This window comes from Ambystoma mexicanum, chromosome 6p (genome assembly GCF_040938575.1).
Source record: "Ambystoma mexicanum isolate Mex_15411 chromosome 6p, UKY_AmexF1_1, whole genome shotgun sequence".
Lineage (NCBI taxonomy): Eukaryota > Metazoa > Chordata > Amphibia > Caudata > Ambystomatidae > Ambystoma > Ambystoma mexicanum.
The window spans coordinates 93,377,540-93,395,009 of record NC_090935.1 but is presented as its reverse complement, the minus strand read 5'-3'; positions in this window follow the sequence as shown (position 1 = coordinate 93,395,009).

Genomic DNA, 17,470 nt, shown 5'->3' with positions numbered 1-17,470 from the left:
TACCTATGGGGTTTTGCCATTATAAAATGCTTCCATGAACCAGGCCCTTAAGCTGTTGCAAAGAAAAAGGCATGCAGGTCGTTATCCATTAAAGAATCCTGTCAGAAAGACTTCCAGGTCATGTTCAGCGAACGTTGGCAGCCATCTTGAAACACTATATCATTTGGTAGCCATTTTGGAATGACCATTGGATCAAAGACTGACCGGATAGGATTCTGTTTTGGAGGATGTCAGAGACACAGGTACCTGTAGGGCGACGGCCGACACACTCTGAAGAGGCCCTACACCTGAAATAAGAGCAGGCCCACACATTGCGACTGGCTTCAACTCTTTTATTATCCCGCCTCTCACTTAACAAGGCTGATTTCCCAAACTGACATCTACCCCTTTCTTTAATCAATCAGTTGTACATTAACCCATCTGTTCGATTAGTCAAACATTTAAATGTTTGCCCTGACCGTCTGCCCCTCTCTCTGCCGGTCGAGACTTCTTTTCGGTGAGTCATGTTCTGACACCTCCCACTCTTCATCCAATGCCTCACTGTCTCTGTGAAAGGGCTCTTCAATGTCCCACGCCCTCTTGTACCTTTCTAGCACGTTCCACACGTCGTTCTCCTCCCAGCACTCTTTGAAGTGAGATACGTTTCTGTGGATTGTCCTCCCTTCCTTCCTCCGCTGTGATTATAGCGCCTTTCTTCTGTGTGATTGTGAGGATGTCCGGAGCAAACGTGGGGTCGTCCTTCCAGTGTTTCGATTGCTTCACCACCACCCTGTCTCCGACGGTAAAAGAGCCTTGCCGGGCACCCTTCTGGAGTCAGCAATCACTTTCATCTTCCTCTTTTCAACTGTGTCTTTCTCACAAACCCACTGGTCACAGGCCATCTGCTCACCTGGCCCTAGACCTGGCGGATTCAGGTCCTGGTCGTCTTGCCAAACATAAGGTCTGCCGGGTACATGCGCATGGTGCTGTGTGGGGTGTGTCGGTTGACCCTCAGGAGATGGTATAACACCTGCTCAAATGGTTTGCCTGTGACTTGGGCCAATTGCAGTGCCCTTTTAGCATTTCCCCTGTAATATTCGACCGTGCCATTGGCCTGGGGCCATAGGGGTGTTATCCTACGGCGCTTGAACCCCATGTACTGTGCAAAGTTGGCAAAATCTGGACTCATAAACGTTGCACCATTGTCTGATGTGTTTCAGGATGCCATAAGCATTGGGAATGTAGTCCAGTGCCGGTATGACCGACGTGGCTGCAGTGGAGGATATTAGTTGCAGTTCTGGGAACCTCGAATATTCATCCATTACTACAAAGACGCAGGAGCCATCCCTGACTGGCCCAAAAAAGTCAATTGCCAGCTCCTCCCATATGCTCTCCAGCTGCGGGGAGTTCTGTAGGGGATTTGGTTGGGTGGGTTGGGGCTACAACACAGCAGGTGGTGTAGTTCTTCTGTGTCTCTTCTCCTCTGCTGTCCAGCCGTGTGAACCATATCTTTTGTCTAAGCAGTTTCTTGGTGGACACGACTCCCTGATGGCCTTCATGCACCAAGTTGATGACTTGCTGGCGCAACAACATGGGTCGCACTATCTTACATCCCTTCATGATGATGTGGTCGTCCGTGACATTGAGTTCCTCCTGTATGAGGTTCATAGCCCTGACATCCTCCTGGGTGACTTGGTCGAGGTGCTTTGCCATGTCCTTGGCATGTCTCATTTCCCTGTAGTGATGCAGCGTGCAATGATGGCCAAAGCCAGATCTGCCTCCGATTCCTATTGGAGCGCTCTCCAAGCGATAGGGATTGGCTTCCTCAGATGCATAACGTAGTTCAGGTATGCCTCCACAATCGAATGCTCTGGCTGGGTGGATCCTGTGGGGTGGTGGGACAGGAAGTCTGCAGGATTCTTGTCTTTTCCTGGTCTGTGGAAAATCATGAATTTATAGTCTTGAAGACGGAGCCCCCATCTCGCCATCCATTGGGGCATCCTAGCCCTCGGGTTGCCGTAGATAGTGAGGAGTGCCTGGTCCATGACAATTGCGAATTCCTTTCCGTAGAAAAAAAAAGGAAAATACTCACAGGTGCAGACTACCACCAGGCTCTCCTTCTCTGACTGCAAGTATTTCTGCTCGGTGACCGTAGACTGTGGCTTGCGTGTGACACTATCAGCTTGATGTGTGGTGTCCTTCTGTCATATTGTGTCAAAATGGCACCCAGACCCACTGGAGTGGTGTCCAATGTTACTTCTGTCTCTTTTGATGAGCTGAAGTATGCCATGGTCTCAAAACTCCCTTGACAGTCTGGGGTCCACCTAAAGTCTTGCTTGTCTTTTGTGAGCTCCCATAGTTGGGCACTCACCGTGGCATAGTTCTCTAAATATTGTGAGCATTAACTGGCCAAACCTAAGAATGATCTCAGGTCGGATATTTTGGTCGGCCGAGGGGCTTCATTCAATGCGGCCACTGTAACGCTCACCTGATTCCCGTAGAGGCGCCGGTCTTGACTGGGCGTATACCGTATCTTCAAAGGTGATGTGTAACACACGGCTGGCTCTTTGGGCTGGACCTCTGTGCACTGTATGTCTGACTCAAGGGTAAGATGTCTGCAGATAGAAAATATGGGATTAAGGAACTGGGTTATTGAATGTCTCTCTCTTCTTCCCTTTCTCTTCTCCTGTAGAACCCCAAAGGTTAACGCTCTCACCTTAGGTAAGTGAACGCCGTGCTATCCATCTGCCTCGGGGCAGGGTGCTGTAACCAGTTTCTTCACTGGATAAGGGGAGCAGGCCTCTTGACTTCAGAGGACTGCTGTCCGTCGTTTACTGCACGAACGGTAAGTTTCGAGTAATTCTAATGTCTTTAAAGTCTTTAGTAATGATGTTTCTTGTTTTGCAGGGTTCCGGCGATGGCGGATGACGGGCTGAAGTGAGTTGAAGATGGAGCCCGTGTGATGAATAGAAGCGCCTGGAAGCACGTAAGTAAGCGCTTGTTGCCTGCTTCACGATGCGCTCTAACTGTCTTTTTATTTTGCAGGTACAAGTTCGGAGCGGCTGCAGGGTGCCGGAATACCCACTGGGTTAGATGTGGAAAGGAGTAATGGCACGTGAGTATTAAAGTTCCCCAATGTCTTTAAACGCACCTTGTTTTGTCTTTCAGATGCGGGATGCAGCGCCGAAGGCCTCCGGAGCGTGCGAAGAGTTGGTAAGCTTTTGTCTTTCAGATGCCGGATTGCAGTGTGAAGACCTCCAGAGCGCACGAAGAGTAGGTAAGCCTTTGTCTTTCAGATGCCGGAATGCAGCGCGAGGCGTTGGTGACAGCCGATGGACCAGGTAAGTGAAGAGCTGTCACTGAAGATCGTAATGCTAACCTGTTCTTTCTTGTCTTTATAGGTGTTGCTGAAGACTGGATTCAGGATGGTAAGCCTTTTTCCTTAGGCCCAGGATCAGATGCAGAAGACACGATGAGCGTTCTGCTGCAGAGGATGCAGAATAACGCAAAGCAAGATTCATCCATCGGGTGTGGTTTAAATAGCCTCCTGTAGTGCTTAGGTGACTCCTTCCACAGCCACGCCTAGGAAAGAAAAGAGTTCCTGCTTTCCAGAAGAGTTCCAGTGTTCTGAATCTAGGGAGTGGCTCCTGCCCCACCCAACAGGAAAAGTAGTTCCAAACAGAAGAGGATCAGAGGCTCAACTGGCAGGCAAGTAAGCAGCATGGTCTGCTGCAGGTAAGTCCACCCAAGCATTAAGAGCCCGGCGCTTCCAGCGCTGGGACTGGGCATATTTATGAGCCTGGTGCCACTGGCGCCAGGGCTGGGTCCAAAAGGTCCCAATTGGGACTGGTTGGCACTCGGAACCTGGGTTATGGATCTGCTTCCAAGGGAGTTGGGAAAACCCTGACCTTTTGGAAGCAGAGATCATGACAGTACCCCCCCTCAAGGCCCCTCCCAAACCGGGCTTCTCCGGGGGTTTTGGCTTGTCAGGAAATGTTCGGTGAAATCTTTTGATTAGGCGAGGAGCGTGGACATATTCAGCAGGTTCCCAGGATCTCTCTTGGGGGCCGTAGCCTTTCCAGTCAATTAGGTAAAATAGTTTAGATTTGGAGATCTTGGAGTCCAGAATGCTTTTGACTTCAAACTCGAGTTCTCCATCAACTAGGATAGGTTTTGGAGATTTAGTTAGTCGGGTTTGAGGTTGCACAGGTTTTAATAGAGAGATGTGGAAGACCGGATGTATCTTCATGTGCGGGGGCAAGTCCAACTTGACCGCTACTGGGTTTACTATGGTAGTGATGGAATAGGGACCAAGGTATCTTGGGTTGAATGTGCGTGGCCCTTTTAGAGGTAGATATTTGGTGGATAACCAGACTTGATCCCCTACTTGATATTGAGGGGCTTCCTTCCGATGTTGATCTGCTCCTTTCTTGTATTGTTCTTTAGCCCTTTGAAGGTGAGAAACAGCTTCCTTAAAGGCTTGGGTGATTGTAGAATGCAGGTAGTCTACTGCTGGTGTTTCAAGATCTTGGAGGGGATCCAACTCCGAGGTTTGAGGGTGACTGCCGTACAAAAGAAAAAACGGGGTTTTCCCAGTTCCCGAATGGACAGAGTTATTGTAGGCATATTCGGCTATCCAAAGGATGTCTTTCCAAGTTTTTTCAGTTTGTTGCAGCATGCAGCGTAAATACTGTTCCAGAGTTTGATTGGTCCTCTCGGTTTGTCCGTCGGTCTGAGGGTGGTGACTGGTCGATAGTCTCACATCAATTTGAGCCGACCGACAGCAACTTCGCCAAAAATGAGAAATAAATTGACTACCTCGATCCGAAATTAGAACCGAAGGAAAACCGTGCAGTCAGACGATGTTTTCGAGAAATTCTCGGGCCAGAGTTGCTGCTGTTGGCAAGCCTTTGAGCGGAATGAAATGCGCCATCTTGGAGAATAAGTCCACGATTACTAGAATCGTATTGTATCCGGAGCATGGAGGTAGATCGGTGATGAAGTCCATAGAAAGCGTATGCCAAGGGCGAGGTGGGATGTCAATAGGGCGTAAGAGGCCTGCTGGTCTTTCCTTTTGACTCTTGTTTTGGGCGCATACTCCACAGGACATTATAAAGTCTCTGATATCTTTTTTCCAAGACGGCCACCAGAAGTAGCGCTTGATCTTTTCTGAGGTCTTGGCCATACCGGGATGTCCTTCCATTAAAGAATCGTGATAACAAGAGATTACTTTTTTCTGTAAATCTGTGCTGGGTAGGTATAATCGTTCTTGGAAATACAATAAGTTGTCCTTTACTGCAAAGTCCTTTCCCTGCAGATGCCAATTCTGTATGTCTGCTGGAGTTACAAGTTGCCTGGCTTTATCCTTAACTTCCTCTATGGATTCTGTGGCGATTACACCCAGAATTCTTTGTTCGGGAATGATTGGTACAGGTTTAGGGTTGATCAAGTATTCTTCCACTCCCATCCGAGAAAGGGCATCAGCTTTACCGTTCTTTGTACCAGGTCGATAGGTAATTATGAAGTCAAACTCAGCAAAGAATAATGCCCAACGGAGTTGTCTAGAGGATTGGGCTTTTGCGGTTTTCAAATATTGCAGGTTTCGGTGATCCGTAATCACAGTAACAGTGTGTCGAGCCCCCAGCAGATAATGCCGCCAAGCCTTAAAGGCAGACTTGATAGCCAGAAGTTCCTTGTCAGTAATCGTGTAATTGATTTCAGGAGGCAAGAATTTGCGGGACCAAAATGCCACGGGATGCAACTGATTGGTTACCGGGTCCTTTTGTGATAGAACTGCCCCCATGGCAAGGCTTGAAGCATCAGTTTCCACGATGTAGGGGAGTTCGGGGCGAGGGTGTTTTAAGATTGGTGCAGAGATAAATTTAGTCTTCAAATCCTGGAAAGCTTGTTCCGCCTCGGTAGACCATTCAAAACGTTTGTTTTTCTTTAACAAGGCAGTGATGGGCTGGACTATTCGAGAGAATTCGGGGATAAACCTGCGGTAAAAGTTAGCGAAGCCTAACATGCTTTGCACACCTTTTACGGAGGATGGTGATGGCCATTTGAGAACTGCATCGACCTTCTTTGAATCCATACGCACTCCGCCAGGTGATAATATGAATCCCAAGAATTCAACTTCAGTCACGTTGAAAACACATTTTTCCAACTTAGCGAAAAGTTTGTGTTGACGCAATCTTTCGAGGACCATTTTCACGTGTTTCCGATGTTCAGATTCCGATGAAGAATAAACGAGGATGTCGTCAATGTAAACAACAACACACACATCTATGAGCTCTCTGAGGACATCGTTCATAAAATATTGAAAGGCGGCCGGGGCATTGCAAAGTCCGAAGGGCATGACCTGATATTCAAATAGCCCATACTTGGTGCGGAAGGCCGTCTTCCATTCATCGCCCTCTTTTACTCGTACCAAGTGGTAAGCTCCTCTAAGATCCAGCTTTGTATATATGCATGCTTTTCTGACTTGGTCCAGGAGTTCAGGGATCAAAGGTAACGGATATCTATTCTTAACGGTGATCTGGTTCAGGGAGCGATAATCTATACAAGTTCTAAGGTCTCCTTCCTTTTTTGGAACGAAGAACAAAGCTGAAGAAGCAGGGGACTTGGAAGGACGAATAAACCCATTTGCCAGGTATTGATCCAGGTATTGTCGAAGGTGAAGGTTCTCAGGCTCGGTGAGGACATAAATTCTACTACAAGGAGGAGTAGATCCAGGTATCAGGTCTATCTGGCAGACATAAGACCTATGAGGAGGTAGAGGGTTAGCCTGATCCTTCCGGAAAACATCTTGGTATTCTAGGTATTCGGGAGGTAACTGGGGAGTCTCTGAAGAAATTGCTGCCAGTGCAACACCAGGTGGAGGGTGACAAGTAGAGACACATTCTGGAAACTGGACCGTTCTTGCTCGCCAATCGATGAGAGGATTGTGTTTCTCTAACCAAGGTATTCCTAGAATAATCTGAAACTGAGGGGCCTTGATCACATCGAACACGATCTTCTCATGGTGTCCATCTTGACTTACTAGCGTCACCTCTTGAGTGGTATGCGATACTGGCCCGGAGGCTTTCTCCGTACCATCCACCGTAGTAATGACGTCCTTTACAGCCTTGGGACAAAGAGTTAGATTCATCCTCAAAACCATTTCATGATCCTCATAATTGCCGATGGCACCGCTGTCGACGTAAGCTTCAATTGCATGTAATCGATCCGGATTATCAGGGCTAATGAGGACCATAGGTATCACGAAATGCGAGGTCACGGAACTGGTTTTCACGCTCGGCAAGAGGACCTCTATTCTTGTCGGGCGAGGTCGTTTCCCTGCTCAGAGTTTGTAACTTTGGTAACTACAGCTCCTACTGCCTTCTTGGCAGGTTTCACCGGACAGTCTCGAAGAAAGTGCCCTGAGTTTCCGCAATAGAGGCATAATTGCAACTGTTTTCTCCTTTCCCGCTCCTTTTGTGTTAGAGGACCTTTCAGATCCCCTATTTGCATGGGTTCCCCGGAGTCTACTCCTTTGGAAGGAGTTGGCGGTTTGGAAAATACTCGAGCATCAAACTTGGAACGATCGGCCTTCCTGTTCTGCAGTCTGTGATCTATTTGAACGACTAAGTCTATATAGTCCGAACAATCTTGTGGGGGATTCACTACTTGGGCTAACACATCTTTGAGCTCTCCACGTACACCTCTATAAAACAGCGTAATCCTTTTGTCCTCAGGCCATTGAGTTTCCACTATCAGTCTGTTGAAAGACGCAATATAAGCCAAAAGGTCTTGATTACCTTGTCGCAACGAAAGAAGCTCATTGTCCAAGGCCTGCCCCTGTTAATGTCTTGCGAACAGTTTTTCCATACTGAGCTGAAAAGCTTGAAAATCATGGAGGACCGGATCATCTTGATTTACTAGAGGGATCGAGCAGTCTGCCGCATTGCCACTAAGGTACGAAAGCACAAAAGCTACTTTAGCTTGATCAGTTGGAAAGGCTGCTGGCCGGCATAGGAAATGCAACCGGCACTGATTGATAAATACTGCAAACCTCTTTGGGTCACCAGAAAATCGTTCGGGCGGAGCCAGAGGTACATTCCCAGGTAGGTTGATCTGCACTGGATTCATAGAGGTTGTAGAAGGAAGATTTCCCCCAGATGCGGGTAACAGGATCTGTCCGGCTTGTGACTGTAGCAATTGTCTAGCGAGATCATCTGTTCGCTCCTTGGAAATAATCAGTTCCCTTCTTAGAGCGTTCATTTCCTGACGGGCTGCATGCACTTCTGCCCTTAGTTCCCCAAGTAACTGGGCTAGCTGGTCGGTATCCGAGGTTTCCATAGCGCCTGGACGGGAGTTTTGTGGTAGGCTTTGCGTTCTGTAACGCTCACCTGATTCCCGTAGAGGCGCCGGTCTTGACTGGGCGTATACCGTATCTTCAAAGGTGATGTGTAACACACGGCTGGCTCTTTGGGCTGGACCTCTGTGCACTGTATGTCTGACTCGAAGGGTAAGATGTCTGCAGATAGAAAATATGGGATTAAGGAACTGGGTTATTGAATGTCTCTCTCTTCTTCCCTTTCTCTTCTCCTGTAGAACCCCAAAGGTTAACGCTCTCACCTTAGGTAAGTGAACGCCGTGCTCTCCATCTGCCTCGGGGCAGGGTGCTGTAACCAGTTTCTTCACTGGATAAGGGGAGCAGGCCTCTTGACTTCAGAGGACTGCTGTCCGTCGTTTACTGCACGAACGGTAAGTTTCGAGTAATTCTAATGTCTTTAAAGTCTTTAATAATGATGTTTCTTGTTTTGCAGGGTTCCGGCGATGGCGGATGACGAGCTGAAGTGAGTTGAAGATGGAGCCCGTGTGATGAATAGAAGCGCCTGGAAGCACGTAAGTAAGCGCTTGTTGCCTGCTTCACGATGCGCTCTAACTGTCTTTTTATTTTGCAGGTACAAGTTCGGAGCGGCTGCAGGGTGCCGGAATACCCACTGGGTTAGATGTGGAAAGGAGTAATGGCACGTGAGTATTAAAGTTCCCCAATGTCTTTAAACGCACCTTGTTTTGTCTTTCAGATGCGGGATGCAGCGCCGAAGGCCTCCGGAGCGTGCGAAGAGTTGGTAAGCTTTTGTCTTTCAGATGCCGGAATGCAGTGTGAAGACCTCCGGAGCGCACGAAGAGTAGGTAAGCCTTTGTCTTTCAGATGCCGGAATGCAGCGCGAGGCGTTGGTGACAGCCGATGGACCAGGTAAGTGAAGAGCTGTCACTGAAGACCGTAATGCTAACCTGTTCTTTCTTGTCTTTATAGGTGTTGCTGAAGACTGGATTCAGGATGGTAAGCCTTTTTCCTTAGGCCCAGGATCAGATGCAGAAGACACGATGAGCGTTCTGCTGCAGAGGATGCAGAATAACGCAAAGCAAGATTCATCCATCGGGTGTGGTTTAAATAGCCTCCTGTAGTGCTTAGGTGTCTCCTTCCACAGCCACGCCTAGGAAAGAAAAGAGTTCCTGCTTTCCAGAAGAGTTCCAGTGTTCTGAATCTAGGGAGTGGCTCCTGCCCCACCCAACAGGAAAAGTAGTTCCAAACAGAAGAGGATCAGAGGCTCAACTGGCAGGCAAGTAAGCAGCATGGTCTGCTGCAGGTAAGTCCACCCAAGCATTATGAGCCCGGCGCTTCCAGCGCTGGGACTGGGCATATTTATGAGCCTGGTGCCACTGGCGCCAGGACTGGGTCCAAAAGGTCCCAATTGGGACTGGTTGGCACTCGGAACCTGGGTTATGGATCTGCTTCCAAGGGAGTTGGGAAAACCCTGACCTTTTGGAAGCAGAGATCATGACAGCCACTTTGTCCAGGTCCGACCACATGCCTTGTTCTGAAAAGATGTGGCCAAAGAATTTTAGTGTTTGTTTTCGAAATTTACATTTGTCTTTATTCAATGTCACTCTGGCTGCCTCCAGCACCAGGCAGACGCAATGTAACGTGTCATCATGTTCACTCATTGATTTGCCAAATATTAAAATGTCGGCACTATGATTTAGACAACTAATTAAGTGTTTGATGACCTGATGGATTTCCTCCTGGAAAATCTCTGCTGTGGAGGATATCCCAAAGTTAAGCCTTTCATACATTTAAAGCCGCATGTGGGTCACAAAGTTAGTGATGCAGCGTGATTCAAGTGCAAGATCTAGCTGGTGGTAACCTTTATTGAGGTTGAGCTTTCCAGAATACTGTCGCCCTGAACAAAGATCTCATTTACAGACATACTCCAAAAATAGAGACAAAAACATTTCCACAGACAAATGGGCATTGTGGAGGAAACAAAGATGTTTATTTAACCCCCATAAACTTGGAGAAGTAATTTAAAAAAACAGCCCTTTTCTGAACCGGTTTAAAAAGTTCTCAGCTCTGCCCCTTGCACAACACATTTTGTATTACAAGACATTAATTACATTTTGGGCTGGACAAACAAATTGATTGGTGCAAATATCCATAGTCTCCAGACATGGATATGGTTTAATTTTGTACCATATTCTTTGGCACTAAAACCCACACCACCCCTTTCTGCTATCACATCCTGACATCTCCCTCCCTCCAATTACCTCACCAGGTTCTGACTAGCAGAAAAGCTGCAAAATACAGGCTTTAACTGGATCATATCTTGCCTGAGGAAGAGGCGAGGTAATGCCCGACACTCACGATCATATGTACTAGACCATCAACTGATCGCTCTTCTGGTTGATTCTTCTGTCCCACCCTTTCACTTCCCTTACTTCGTGCCAAGTTTAGTTATAAACATCTCTACAAGGCACTGCTAAGGATTTGTATTTTCTGCTATTTCATTCCATTTTGCATTATATTTTACTGCCAGAGTCTGCACCTGGCTTTCGGGGCAAAATTCCCCCTCCCATGGGAACATTCTTTCCTCGTACTTCAACCTTGGCTTAGGCTTTGTGGATCTGTTATTTATGTGATTTCAGAATTCTGAGCTTTTGTAAAAGTCTTGAGGCTTTTATGTATTAAAAAGGGTTGCTGCAGCTTCCATTTTAGAAAAGATGGCTGCCCATTACTACAGCATTTCTGTGTTAGTGAGCTATACTTGCATGCCATTAGTGTTGCATTTAGTATATATATTGATTATGTTATGTTCTTCGTGTCTCTATGGATTGAAGTGATATTCTTCATGTATAAATGCATGTTTAACCTAGTGCCTATGTTTATTCATGGAAAGTGCATATTTGTGTTGTGTCTATTGAATGCGCGTTTGTCTGTTAACAATGAGGTTGATTATTCTCACCATCTTTAGCTCACATTGCGTTCCTCATTTGCTGCACCTGCTTAGCATATGTGCGATATCGTTGCCTCAGTGAGTAACATTTCTCACCTTTACAATACCGGTGGAGGGGCAAGATCTATAGGTGACATGTTCATCTGCCCCTCAACAGCCCCGTTGAGGAGTCGGATCATGTCTGTAATCATGGGGGCCTGATGCCTGTCCGTTTGGATGGTTTCATTTGGCCGGAGCATATCACATAGCCTGATAGACCCCACTGCCAATTTCTTTGGAACTGGCGCTATCGGGGAGATCCAAGGAGTGGGACAGATAGCCATTTCGATTATGTTTTCATCCAACAGACGGCAAATTTCTTCCTCCACTTGCTTACGGATGTTAATTGGTATTCCCCTGTAGTGCTGGGTGATAGGTCCTAGTGTTTGAGCCATATGGATAGATATCCACTGACAATGGTTTTAATTGTGGTGGGTGGGGATGCTGGTTGTATGCTTCTTCACTTATTACATTCACTGTCGCGCCAGTGTCGATCAGGAATTCAGTCGGTGTGTTGTTGGCCTGTAATATGAATGTGGGGCAGTGTTCCTTGGCAACCTTGTTTCCCAGTGCCCACACATAGCCACCTTTTCTCTGGTTGTCCGGGGAGGAAGTTGAGTCGCTCCCTGACTGAGACCGAACATCTACATAGTTTACATTCCATCTTGTCCGGTGCAACCCACGTCTTTCTGGGGACCTATAAGGTCTCCGCCCCTGATATTTGTCACTTTGTTGGTATTTCCAGTATTTGTGGCCTCCGATCGGCTGAGCGGTATTTCAGGTGTCTTCTCCCGCTTCTCGTGAGGCATTTTGATATACCGCTCGAAAATTATCATCCCCTCTGCATGCAGCACACTTTTGTCCTAATTCCGGGCATGTGCCTTCATGAGGGAATTCATACCCGCGTCTGAAGCTGGCTTTGCTTGTGTTCTTAGCACCTTCACCTTGAGCTGCCATCAGTTTCTTGACAGATTCTTGTCCCTATGACGCTGGGGACAGTTTTACTCTGCCCATGTTGAGTTCTTGTTGGCTAATAGCTGACTCCGTTCCTGCCATTGCCAGGATCTCGTCTAGTGTAGAAATTGTTCAGTGTCTCACCTCTCTCCTGTATGGTCGTATGAAATACATGTCTCTCACAGTTCAGGTTGTTGTGTGGAGCAAAGTACATTGACAATGCACCTTGTATCTCCCGAAACGTCGCCTTTTCCTCAGCTACCGTCACATATAGTATGTCTCGCACAGGCGCTCCTGCCACCACCGTTAGCATATTTTTCTTTCTCTCATTATCCATGAGGCCCATGGTGCTGACATGTACTTTGAAGTCCTTGGCCCAGTGAATCCAACACGGGGAAAGGTATTTTGTGTCCGTGAGGTCAAATGCCATAGGCAGTTGCCATGGTATAGCCTCCACATGCACCATTTGAAACATCCCGGAAGAACGTGCAGACACCGTTGCTGACACTTCCTCTTCTGACATGTCAATGTCCTCTAGTCTGGAATCCCTCGCTGTGAAGCCTCTTCACATGGTGGTTGTGCCACCTCTACTAGCTTTTGTGCCTGGTCACACTCCAGCTCAGGCACCCACGTACAGTGGCTTTCCAGTTACCAGACATTTGATCGAAAAAAATTGGTCGACTGGAAAAATGGTCGAACCAATTTCGTCGAAAACCAAATGGTTGAATTTTTTTTATTTTATTTTTACCCCTTTTTTTCTAAAAAAACCTTTTTTCCCTAAACTACAACCTTAAAAAAAAATATATAAATAAAAAAAAAATTCAACCATTTGTTTTTCGACTAAATTTCGTCGACCAAATGTCCTGTCGACCAATTATTTTCGGTGAAATGTCCGGACACCTGGCTTTCCAGGTGGGCCCCATGCGCTGGTCTGTATGCACCTAGGTAGAGGATTCAGGCTCTGCCTGGTCCTCGTGCTGCTGGGTCTTTTTGCAGCTGTGGATGATCAGGGAGCGCCCTGCCACCGAGGAGCCACGGCCCCTTCTCCTCAGCCGTTCGCGGGCTCCCTGCCTCACGTTCATAGGAACGCTGTCCTGTCATGTGATCGTCTGAGGAGACCAGGGCCACAGGGCACCCGCTTCCAGCGTTGTTCCGGGTGCCGTAGCGATGGCCATGCCCTTAGGGACGGGAGTGCTCCGGCCTCTCTTCACCGCCGCCCAAGTAACAGCCTACAGGGGAGCTTTGGGCCTGAAGTGAGATGTCCTTCTGACCAAGCAGTGCAGAACAAGCCTGGGTAAAAGTGGGGCACCAGTTCCATTCAGAGCCTGAGCGGATTCAGAGGGGAGAATTCGCTCCATCTGTAGACTGGCTCTCTCTTTAGACTGCAGACCCAACACTCTTAACCATGCACTCAGCATCTAGAAACTGCAGCAGCACAGAGCAGCCAACAGCTTCCTGTCACCTTCCTCCTCCCTCCCTTCAGAAGGCCGGCAAGTGTGTTGAGGTGTAGCAACAGTGAGAGCACCCAGCTGCAATTGCCACCTTTTGATCTTCGTATGGGTGTAGCATCCAATTCTTTCTATCTAGAGTGAGCGAAGAGGTATTTGCCAGACCTCAAGGTTGGTATAAACTTCTCTCTGCCATCTCCAACTTATGCAAGCTCCCAGGTGCTGGCAAATGTCTTCGAGCAGCCAGACGACCATGTGAAAAGCCCCAGAGTGGAGAGGAACAGGACGTACTGGCTCTTCATTGTTCTAGTTAATATATACAAGAAACTACAATGCCCTAAGTCATCCTAATTCTTCGATTCTCCAGAACTCGACAGTGGTTTATGGCTGACCTCTCCGCGGTCCAGCCAGCTGTTGGATACTAATTTTTTTTATTTGATCTTCTCCACTGAATAACATGTATTTGGTGCATATGTTGGGAGATCTCGTGCCACCCAAAACGGCCCATTATTTCCTATGGGCAAACATATTCCAACTTTCAGTAGCAACCTCTTTGTTTGTTGCCTTGCTAGGCCAGGTTTAAAAAAAAGAAAATCAGAAAATGTTGAATTTTTATAACTTTTATTGGACTAACTGAAAATCTTATGCTGTGATGGAAAATGGAAAATTCATCATCATATATCTGAATAAAAGGAATCAAAACTTGACATTTGCTGATTTTTTTAAAAACCTGGTCTAAAACAGCAACCAACATTTTTTGCACCATCATTGAAGAAAGAGAAGGCTACTGAGAGTTGGAACACTTCTGCCCATTGGAAATAATAAGCTGTTTTGGTGAATCTGACATCTGGCAGAGAAGGTCTCTGAGACTTCGAAAGCTAATGCAATTTCCATCACAGCATATTTCCAGTTAGTCCAATAAATTGTATAAAAACTTAAAATGTTGTGATTTTCTTTTAGAGGAATATACATTTTACATTAGCGGTTAAAAGGAGCTCCATTTGTGGGAACAGTGTAGCAAATCTGGAGTAGGTCAAAATAGTGTGCGGAATGTAAGACTTTTGTGTTGGATTTACGTCTATGTTTTTGCTGTAATACATATTTTCCAGGGCGTAGTAAAGAACCAATTTGCTTAATTACTTCAAATGGGTTTGCTATACCTAACATGTCTGTGTGCGTTTGTGATTTCAGTAGAAAGCTACCCACTGTTACCAATTCTGATACTGCATTTTCTTTTGGTTTCTTTGAGGCCCATTTGACGCAATGAGACTGGCCTACAGACTGGCCTGCGGCTGAACACCCGTGCCAAGCGAGGTCGCAGAGCTGTGGAATGCGTGATGCCTCTGGCTGCCCGGGCCGGCTCATGAGCCCTCCTGAGAAGCACACAGCTGACGACACTGCTGAATCGAATCCCCAAGGCCAGAGGCTGCCTCGCAGATATGACAGAGAAATTATTTTGCAGCTGCAGCTATACACCTACCACCCTTTCCTCCAAAATGGACCTGTTTGTTATGATATGTGCTGGTTCATGGGTGGACAATGGGTTTAGCCACTACGTTTGTATATAAGGATGAGTCAGGCCTGGGAGGGGGAGGTGGGCAGAGCAGTAAGCAGTCCTCCCGTGCAGTCATGTGTTTTGTATTATAGCCCATGTCTCTCTACGTTTGGTCTCCTGTGTATTATTTGTGTCCGACTGCCTGAGGTGTCATGGGGGAGCAGGACGAGCCTGTAACACCCACATCACAGTTTCTCCAAAGAGTTCAGCCCTGTGCTGCTCTGTTACACTACCCTGAGTATTTTCGATCAGGCAGCACAGATGGATCCTTACACAGGGAATAAAAGAAAAGATTTGCTGGGGTGAAGCAGTGAATGGTAGTGAGCGCCAGAAGAGAGAAAGTGAGAAAAAGAAAAAAGAGAAAGGGAACGAAAGAGCTTGGAAAGATACAGGCTAATTTTTTAGTTTGAGTTTTGGCTATTGGGTGTGGCACCACCAAAATAAACAGTGCCGCTCCTCACATCCCAACTTCCTCCTATCTCTTCCGCAGTGCAATAGTTTCAAAGCTTGTTGGTTTTGTTTGGCTTTTTACCCACCCATTTCCCAATCATGGACATGCTAAACCCTATGGACACTCCCACCCACTACCTGTCTCTCCACTGCCAAAAACGCACCCTCCTGGGACCTCTTTGAATAAACTCTGACAAGCAGTACCATCCACTTCTGCGCTATTGGGACTGCCAGAGATATTTCACAACAAGCAGTCTTCTGAGAAATGTAATGGTTTAACTGCATGTAATACAAATGTCTTAGCCAAGTGTGCCTTCAGCCGCTTGATTTATAAGCAGTATGTGTGTCACTACATCTGTTCCTTGCACTGAACTCCTGTTTAAAACCATCACTGGCAAAACCAACCATTTTGGCTAGTGTATAGGTATTAGATAAGCAGCCGAGCACAGCATCATACGCCCAGGTACTCACATCATTTTTGAGTTGCTGCTATTTAAAGCCATGTGGTATTGTTATGGCAGTGCCTGATAAATGCCTAACCCATGCCTACACAAAAGCCGAAACTGTTGGCTTTGCCAATGCTTGTTTCATTAGACACAGCATGCAAGACCCATAGACTGTAGGTTTCCAAAGTCAGTCAAAGAAAACCTCAGAGAACTACTGGAGGGAAGGTCAAAGCACGAGGGGCAGGACTTCAGATAAAAAAGTAAAACAGTGGGTGAGATGGGTTAGCTGATTTATGGCCCTGCATTACAGATGTGTGTTAGTACTACAGAGCTTAGACACCACAAGGCTACCTGTGGAAATGAAGTTGTTGCTGTTTAGTTAATTATTTGTGAGTAGTGTTTAATGTACAATTGTTACGGGCTGTGCCTTCTGCCTTGGAAACACAGTTATGACTATGCAATGTAAAAATACTGTGCCATGCTGCCCCCTAGAAGTGTTGCTACTCTCACTACTGTGGGACAGGCTTTGAGTCCTCTACCTGCTCTGTGTTGAAATTCAGTTTGATTATGTTTACTATTATTTGACAGTCCACACATGTTGACAGAAATCAACATCATAATGCAATTGACCTTAATTAGTCAAAAAACAAATGATTAAATATAATTTTTTTTACAAAATGGCAATGCTCGGAATGCCTTCCCTCTGTGGGGTTTAATCACAGCCTCAACAGATATAACTGGAAGGCCAGGCTAGGCCTTACTGAAAAAGACACAGTCCTGATCGCTAGGGCCACTGGTGAATGAAAAGAGCCTCCCTTAAAATGTCAATGCTGCTAAATGTGTCAAGCCAATCTAAATACAGGTAGTTCTGCAAATGACACAAAGACGTACATAAAGATGGGAAAGGCTGGGAGACAACAGCAGCATTTAACGTGTATCTGCCACAAAGAAATGAAATGCTCATTCTCCATGGGAAATGCAGCATTCACCAGCCCAGAATTCACCACCTCCATGTAAAGGGCCTTACATGCGCGTTTGCAGCTAAGTCAAGACACGAAGAAAAGTGTTTCCATGCTAAAATAAAAATATCAGGGAAAAGACTTGGGGCCTCATTACGGGTTTGGCGGTAACCGTGCCTGTAACAAGGAATGGGCAATTACTGGGTCATGGCGAGGTCGGCGGACCCGGTAATTGCCCATTCGCGGGTGCCGGCAATATGGGACTCCCCATCCCCATTCGGCCCCATAGGGCTGAATGGGAATAGGGAGCTCGGATGCACCGGCACCGTTGATAACGGTGCCGATGCATCCACGAGAT